The 9046-nt window shown below is 56.0% G+C and overlaps 1 protein-coding gene across 1 annotated transcript in view; it reads right to left on the reverse strand.

The window, feature by feature from the left end:
* RNF41 (ring finger protein 41, E3 ubiquitin protein ligase) overlaps positions 1–7887 on the reverse strand; it is a 22285-nt gene extending 14398 nt beyond the window's left edge. Inside the window, exon 1 of the mRNA XM_014962097.1 lies at positions 7717–7887. The gene's annotated coding sequence lies outside the window, so the exon portion shown is untranslated. The remainder of the gene's footprint in view (positions 1–7716) is intronic.
* Positions 7888–9046: the final 1159 nt, after the last annotated feature.

Consider the following 9046-nt stretch of genomic DNA (forward strand, 5'->3'; position numbering starts at 1 on the left):
CACTCCCTGGCTGGTCAGAGCAGCCCTGTCCCATCCCCACGGCGGGGACCCCCCCCATTGCCACAGGGTTGGGGGGCAGCATCTCATCTGGAGCCCCAGCTCCTGCTTCTCCTCCATCCTCCCCCCAAACTCACTATTTAAATGCCCAAATGACACCTAGACCTTAAGGCAGAGCGTCCCCGTCAGCCCCTGCCCCTGACAAGGGGACTGTTCCTTCCTACATACCCAAAGCATTGCAGTTTTCCTCCAAATCTTGGCCAAAAAGGTGCATCTGCCCGGCCTTCGTGTCAGCAGCGACCCCAGCGATCAGCTCTCTGGCAGCCCCAAAACTAACTATTCCTGTCCCCCCAGGAGGAAAACTCAATTGCTGAGAAAAATCTTTTCTGTTGACAAAAGGAAAATTAAAGGCTTGAAAAAGCTCCCCCTCCTCCTGGGTAAAAAAAAAAAAATAAAATAAATATATATATATGGCTGCATGGGAGCCCGTGGATTTGTTCCACGGCCCCCAAAGCACATGTTCACATGTTCCCTCCTTTTTTGCCACAATATGTTGGAGCCTCTGGATCCCAGACACCGTGGCTGAGCCAAACTTCCCGCCCGGCCAACTGCTCCAGGAGGAATCTGGGGAAGGATCCAGCTCTGGAGCTCCCCGCTCCACCGGCACCGCGGGGCTGACTCATCCGGAGCTCACAGGGCTCTGCCACCACCCCCAAAACCAGCTCCAGCCCCCCAACAACCCTTCCAGGCCACCCCTGGGCAAGGCTCCCAAGCCGCCGGGCAAGGGACCGGCCACAGACACTTGGAAAAGCAGCATCTTCCCCGAAATCACAGAATCTTCTAGGTTGGAAGGGACCTTCAAGATCATCTTGTCCAACCGTCAACCTCACTGACAAAAATAGACACCCCCACAACAAACAAGGAGCATCAGCACTAAACCAGACCTCCCAGCACCACATCAACCCGGCTTGGGAACACCTCCAGGGATGGGGCCTCAACCCCCTCCCTGGGCAGCCCATTCCAAGGGCTGAGAACCCTTTCAGGGAAAAAATTGTTCCTAATATCCAGCCTGAACCTCCCCTGGGGCAACTTGAGGCCATTTCCTCTCGTCCTGTCGCCTGTGACTTGAGAAAAAAGACCGACCCCCATCTCTCTACCCCCTCCTTTCAGGGAGTTGGAGAGAGCAAGAAGGGCTCCCCTCAGCCTCCTCTTCTCCAGGCTGAACCCCCCCAGCTCCCTCAGCCTCTCCTCATCAGACTTATTCTCCAGACCCCTCACCAGCTTTGTCGCCCTTCTCTGGACCCGCTCCAGCACCTCAATGTCTTTTTTATGGTGGGGGGCCCAACACTGGACACAGCACTCGAGGTGAGGCCTCACCAGTGCCCAGTACAGGGGGACCATCACCTCTTGGGCCCTACTCCCCACACTGTTCCTGACACAGGCCAGGATGCTGGTGGCCACCTTGGCCACCTGGGCACACTGCTGGCTCATCTTCAGCCCACAGTCGACCAACACCCCCAGGTCCTCTTCTACCAGGCAGCTCCAGCCCCTCTGCCCCCAGCCTGGAGTGTCCATGGGGTTGTTGTGACCCAAGTGCAGGACTTGGCACTTGGCCTTGTTGAACCTCATCCCATTGGTCTCGGCCCATCCATCCAGCCTGTCCAGATCTCTCTGCAGAGCCTCAGAGCTGGTGGCCACAGGAGCCAGGGCAGGGGCAGGCTCTCGGGAGACACTGACTCAGAGCTGATGAGGATGAGCAACAGGAGGAAGGACCAGTAGAGACAGACAACAGCACTGGAAGGGCAGGAGTTTCACCCAGTTAAACCATGGGTTGGCTACAACCAACCCCCCCCCGGCCACCAGCCGGAGAAGGTGATGGTTGGAAAGAGGCCACCGACCCCCCCAGACCCACAGAGCCGTGGCCAAGAGGGTCAGGGACCACCCTGCACCCACACGAGGGCTCGTGGGACAAACCAACCCCATACACGGCAAAAATACCCCGAAAAAATACACCTGGGGAAAAAAAATAATAAAATATCAGGTCAGTAAAGCCAAGGGCTGGACGATGAGGAGTGACATCCCCCCAGGGCCCTGTGGGGAGGTGCCCAGCTCCTCCCTGAGGACACCAGCCACCGGTGGCATCTGCTGGCCCCGTTGCCAGCCCCGCCTCCGAGGGGGGGGGTCAAGCAGTGACCCCTCTTCTGAGCCCCAGCCCGGTGGGTGCCCCTTCCCCGGGGGGTCCCAGCCCTTCTCAGGGAAACACAGAAGGATCAGACAGAACCCCTTAAAAAAAAAATAAATCGAAAACAAACAAAACAAAACAAATCAAACCTAATTAGCCCCCGCTGGAAGACTCCAGCCAGAGGCTCTGCCTGGTTCTCAGGGAAAAAAAAAGAGACACCATTTTCTCATTATTTCCAGTGTAAATGTTGCCAACAGATACCGGAGCCGCTCCGCAGCTGGGATGGCTTGGAAGAAACCTGTTCTGTGAGCAGTGGTGGTTTTAATAATCTTCCCTAATTTCGCCAGCTTTGTGAGCCAAAAGAAATAAGAATTAAAAGCAGAAAGCGAGGGGGAAGGGAGGGGAAAAAAAAAAAAAACAACATATGGCTGAGAGAGAGGGGCTGGTGTGTGGCAGCACGGGCCCAGCCAGGACACCAGGCTCCACGCCGTGTGTGTGCCGTGGATCCAGCCTTTGTTGTCTCCTTTTTCCCTCTGGGAGTAAATATGGAGCATCCCGGGGGGGCTGCCCCCTCTCCGAGGAGTCTGGCTGCCTCTGGAAAACTTCCAGATGGGGGAAAAAGGGACCTAGAAGCTTAAAAAAATCAAAGTTGTGCAGCGACCGGCTCCCAGAGCCCAGGATCTGCATCTGCTGGAAGATGGAGCCCAGGTCACACCAAGGAGAGACCAGCAAAGGTTGGGGACAATCTGGTCACCAGGATGAAGCCACGTGGCCAGAGCTGGCCCCTCGGTAGCCAGAGGGAGGGCTGGGCTCTGGAGGGGGTGACACTGGGGCTCCTCTGTCCCCAGCCCTGGCGAGGAGGGTGCTCAGTGGGACCGGGCACTGGGACCCAAGCTGTGTGGTGGTGTCCATACACCAGAGGGATGGGATGTCATCCAAAAGGACCTGGCCAGGCTGGAGAGGTGGGCCCAGGTGAACCTCATGAGGTTCAACAAGAGCAAGTGCAAGGTTCTGCACCTGGGCCGGAACAATCCTCGCCACCAATACAAACTGGGGGGTGAGGGATTGGAAAGCAGCCCTGAGGAAAGGGACTTGGGGGTGCTGGTGGAGGAGAAGCTGGACATGAGCAGGCAGTGGGCACTCACAGCCCAGAAGGCCAATCCCATCCTGGGCCGCATCAAAAGCTGCGTTGCCAGCAGGTCCAGAGAGGGGATTCTGCCACTTGACTCTGCTCTGGTGAGACCTCACCTGGAGTCTTGTGTGCAGGGCTGGAGCCCTCAATAGAAGAAGGACATGGACCTGATGGAGAGGGTCCAGAGGAGGGCCACGAGGATGATGAGGGGGATGGAGCACCTCTGCTCCGAGGACAGGCTGAGGGAGCTGGGGTTGTTCAGCCTGGAGAAGAGGAGGCTCCGGGGAGACCCTTTGGATCATGGAGTCCAACCATCTCCCCTACTCTACAAAGCCCTCCCCTACACCATGTCCCTCAGCACTGCATCTAAACGGCCCTTCAACACAGCCAGGGATGGGGACTCCACCCCCTCCCTGGGCAGCCTCTTCCAACGCCCGACCACTCTTTGGGTGAAAAATTCTTTCCTAATGTTCAATCTAAACCTCCCCTGTTGGAGCTTGAAGCCGTTCCCTCTCCTTCTTTCACTAATGACCTGTGAGAAGAGCCCAGCACCAACCTCTCTACAGTGTCCTTTCAAGGAGTTGTAGAGAGTGATGAGGTCTCCCCTCAGCCTCCTCTTCCTCATACTTGAGATGAGTGGCCAGAAAACAGCCACCCTGCTCCAGGTTAGAGCCACCAGGCAGCCACGGGGTGTCAGGGACCTGGCAGCCACCACAACACCCCCCAGGCATCACACGAGACAGGAGGAACAGTCTGAGCCCGAGGATTAACAAGACCAATATCGAATCCAAACACACGGCGTCATCTAAAGCTGGAGAAAAGCCTGACCCAGTTGCCCAGCGACCCAGTTCCTCAGCCAGGAGGTTTTCAGGGGGGACAGGGACAAGCCCAGGGCTGAGCACAAAACCCTAACTGTGCCCTAACTCCGAGGGTACAGGACCCACCAGGATTTAACGTGGAGGAAAAGGGGACACAGGACACGGCCTGGAGCTCCTTTGGAAAGGAAACACCCGCAGAGGGTCCAGCTGCCAAATCCCCCGTGGCTCCTGCACCGAACAAATCCCATTTCCAGGTTGTCTTTGGAGCCCCACGGAGCCAGCCTGGCCCTTCCAAGCCACCACATTCCCAGCCCTGACCCGTGTCAGACCTTTCTGGTCATTACCTTGACTTCTCTGGTACAAAAATCACCCCCTGCACCCACTGGTGTTACGCGCCGCTCGCTGGAGCGGAGCCCGTTTCAAACACCAGCACCAAAACGGGGTCCAGAGTCCAGCACAGACAACACTGAGCTATGGGCAACCTGATCCTGGGCTACGGGCAACCTGATCCTGGGCTACGAGGAACCCCATCTCGGGCTACGGGTGACACCAAGGAGCTCCAGAGAGGGAACGCAGCAGCCGCAGGATCAGATCCGTAGCACTGCTCTGCCCGTTCCTTTGCTCCTTTCCCATCTTGGTGGCATCTGCCTTGTGTGTGGGATGATTTAGTGGTTTTCCCAGGAATTTCTGTGTGTTTGAGACCCCCCCCCCCCCCCGAGGGTTGGGAGCTCAGAAGGTGCTGGCACAGAGGAGGGAGCCCGTCGCGGCGCCTGCCCGACTCCAGCTTCTCCATCGAGAGCAACCGATCCAACAAACCAGTTCTGCCTGCACGCACAGCACCAGTAACCACCAGTAACCACCAGCTGTTTGGCACGTGCATAATTAACCTCCCCACTAATGACCCCAGGAGGAGCAGCGCTCCCTCCCCACCAAAAAAAACACCACCATCAGCTGGGACGTGACTCGATGCCTCCTCCCCGGGGCCTCCGATCGCTCCCGCGGCACACGCAGGAAGCAGAGAGGAATTTGGAGTAATTCAGGCTCCACTCCCAGGAAGAGCCACCCAGATGGCAGCTCTGGTTGTGGAGAAGAGCCCAGTTGAAGCCCAGTCTGAACTGGGAGGGCAGCTGAGCCCCATTCCCAACTCAAAGGGAGCTCCATTCTTCCCTACAGACCCTGCAAAGGGCTCCCACCCTCTTCCAGGGGATCTCTGAGCTCGTGTAATCCTGTGCAATTAATTTAATTAATTCCTTCAGCAGGAGCAGACCCCAATGGATGCCCCCACGCTCGCTGTGGTCCCTCCTGTACCCAAAATAACCAACATCCCCCTGGCCCAGAGCTCCTCCTGAGCAGGCATGTTTCTTCCAAGTTCACAGAGACCGCCCCAGCGTTTCAGCACGTGCATTTTTGCTTCAAGAGGCCACAGGCAAAACACAAAAAAAAAATAATATTACTCATTATTTGCTAATTCAAAGCCAAAAGCAGGGAGAGTACAAATCTAACAGCTCCTCCTGTCAAGATTTTTACCCCGGTGTTGATCTGACATTTAGCCCACGTCCAGAGACCAAAGGGGAAAAAAAATATTAAAAAAACCACCCCTTTTTCTATAAAGCTTTTGCAAGTCAAAGGAAGATTTGGCCCAAGCACACACAGGGAAATGAGATCAAAAGGAAAGTGGGGTTAAACAGTCGCTCTGGGCTGGAGAATAGGAGGAAAAAACATCAATCCTGGGCCCTACCCACCTCCCAGATCCTGCTCCGGAAGCTGCTGGAAGGACAAACACCTTGATTGTCCTATTGCTTAACCCCTGCGCGGTCAGGCGCGAGGATTTGGCCACCAGCAGGGACATTCCTTATTCTGGGACATTTTTTTGGGGGGGTCACTGAACCCCTTCCTCGATAGGAACACCCCCAGGCACCACGTCTCAGGCCAGCAGTGCCTCAGAACCCCCCCCGAGGTGAAACCACGCTGCCGGTCCCAAAAAAACCCAACCAACCCACACCCCCCAGGCTGAGACCCAACAAACTCACCCCTTTTTTGTGCTTTTTAAGGCATCGGAAGGATTTAAAGTGAAAGAGGCTGGAGGGGGGAGAGAGAGAGAAGTTCCTGGGGAAACCAGCCTTCTCCAGAAAGCCCCCCAACTCCAGCTGCTCCCCAAGAGGGATCCCAGCTGGGAGGACCCCCGACACCACCAGGATGGGGGGGTGAGGGGGGGGAGGTCCTAACCCCCCTAAACCAGAGGATTCCAGGAGCTTGGTGAAACCTCCACGCTCAGACCCACCTTGGGAGCACCGCTGTAGGAGCCCAGCCCGGTTGCCCCAGGGAAATCACAGAATCATAGAATGGTCCAGGTTGGAAGAGACCCTTGGGATCATGGAGTCCAACCATCTCCCCTACTCTACAAAGTCCTCCCCTACACCATGTCCCTCAGCACTGCATCTAAACGGCCCTTCAACACAGCCAGGGATGGGGACTCCACCCCCTCCCTGGGCAGCCTCTTCCAACGCCCGACCACTCTTTGGGTGAAAAATTCCTTCCTAATGTTCAATCTAAACCTCCCCTGTTGGAGCTTGAAGCCGTTCCCTCTCGTTCTGTCACTAATGACCTGGGAGAAGAGACCAGCCCCAACCTCTCTACAGTGTCCTTTCACGGAGTTGTAGAGAGTGATGAGGTCTCCCCTCAGCCTCCTCTTCCTCACACTAAACAGTCCCAACTCCCTCAGCCGCTCCTCAGACGATTTGTTTTCCAGCCCCCTCACCAGCTCTGTTGCCCTCCTCTGCACTCGCTCCAGCAGGTCCAGAGGGGATTCTGCCCCTTTCCTCTGCTCTGGTGAGACCTCACCTGGAGTCTTGTGTGCAGGGCTGGAGCCCTCAATAGAAGAAGGACATGGACCTGATGGAGAGGGTCCAGAGGAGGGCCACGAGGATGATGAGGGGGATGGAGCACCTCTGCTGCGAGGACAGGCTGAGGGAGCTGGGGTTGTTCAGCCTGGAGAAGAGGATGCTCCGGGGAGACCTAAGAGCAGCCTTCCAGTACCTGAGGGGGGGCTACAGGAAGGCTGGGGAGAGCCTGTTTAGAAAGGGCTGCAGTGACAGGACGAGGGGCAATGGCTTCAAGCTGGAGGGGAACAGCTTGAGACTGGAGATGAGGAGAGGGTTCTTCACTGGGAGGGTGGTGGAGCACTGGGACAGGTTGCCCAGGGAGGTGGTTGAGGCCCCTTCCCTGGAGATATTCAAGGGGAGGCTCGATGGGGCAACCTGGTCTAGTTGGGGGTGTCCCTGCTGACTGCGGGGGGGTGGGACGAGATGCCCTTTGGAGGTCCCTTCCAGCCTGGACAACTCTATGATTTTATGATTCTTTCAGATAAATTTGACTTCAAAGTTCAGGGCAGCAGCCGAGGGAAAGCCCCCAGAGCACACAAAAAGCAACACCCCATCAAACTGCTGATGTAGCTCCAACCGCTCACGCGTCGGAGGCTCCACGTGCGTGTGAGGGGGGGGGGGAAGGACTTAAAACACACACACACACACACACACACACACACACAGTGCACAGATGGGGAAAGTTGTGAGGGGGATTTGATTTACCTTCCGCGGCAGAATTCCTCCCGGAGCGGCGACGAGGCAGGGCTGGGCTGGGGTTGCTCTTTTCAGGGAGACGCTCCCAATGGCCCATCTTTTCCTTTTCCTCTTCTACAGGATAAAAAGTGGTTTTTCAACGGCCAGGAGGCACAGGTCATACGGGCAGAGAGGGCAGATCTAGGCACAGGGGAGGGGAAAGAAGAAAAAAAGGAAGATGAGTGTGGTAAAAACCGAGTTGGGGGGGTGCACCGAGCCCTTCACCCCCCGCTCGGGGCCAAGATGAAGACACCTCTCCTCCTCCTCCACACACAAAACCCCAGGATTTTGGCCACACACGAGGGAAATCTGGATTTCCCAAAGAGCTTTTGAAAATCTCCTGAGAGGCTGAAGAACCTGCGCCGAGCCCCGGGCACCCGTGGTTTGGGGGGGGACACTCCCCCCAAGGATGAGGGTCTGAAGTCGGTCACAAAAACAGAGAGTCACCACCACGCTCCTCACTTTATCTCCCAACCACAGAAAAAACCTACTCTGCTTTGCCTTTTAGGGATTTTTATTATTTTTTAATTTAAATGGGAGCAATAAGGGTCTCTCTGAGCCCCCCCAGCCAGTCGTGGGGAGCCCTCACCCATCCCAGTCCCCCCTGAACCGACGACCGAAGCGCTGGGTTTCCTCCCCACGACACTTTGTTTGGGAAATTCCAGTTTTGGGGCAGAAACTCGCTGCCCCCAAACCCCCCCTTTGCCCCCCAGCACTTCCAGCACCGTGGAATTGCAGCATTTTTGCCCAGTAGGTGAAGCCCAGCGCTTTGAACTTACGCAATCCTGCTAAAAATAGTTTCCCCAAATGCCACCTTTAGGATCTTCTGACACAAATCCAAGTCTTGGGTGGTTTTTTTGTTGGTTTTTTGGTTGTTTTTTTTTCTTGCAACTCCTCTGCTCGCCCCAACGTTGTGAAAACTGGCAGCAGGGGAGCCTGAACGGCCCAAAAAAAACCCAAAAAACCTGCTTTGGTTTTTAGCTGCGACGAGGAGAAAAGCAGCTGAGGAAGAGCCCCCGCGCTCAACCGGGCACAGGGACCCCCGACACCACCGTTATGGTTACAACAAAAAAGCTTATCTGCTGCTGTTGCCTTTTTGGAGATTTTTTTGGGTTTTTTTTTTATATTTATCGCTTAAAACTGCCTTAATACAGACCCTTGAGGTGTGACAGAGCCCCGGCTGCTTTGGGAAACCCGGTGGCAAATAAAGCCTCGTCCCATTTAATTAGCGACTTCCCTCCGGTTCCTGCCCCTCCAGGAGGGGGGGAAGGGGCACGTTCCCCAAATTCCTTCCTGCCCG

Source organism: Calidris pugnax, unplaced genomic scaffold (assembly GCF_001431845.1).
Source record: "Calidris pugnax isolate Ruff unplaced genomic scaffold, ASM143184v1 scaffold1052, whole genome shotgun sequence".
Lineage (NCBI taxonomy): Eukaryota > Metazoa > Chordata > Aves > Charadriiformes > Scolopacidae > Calidris > Calidris pugnax.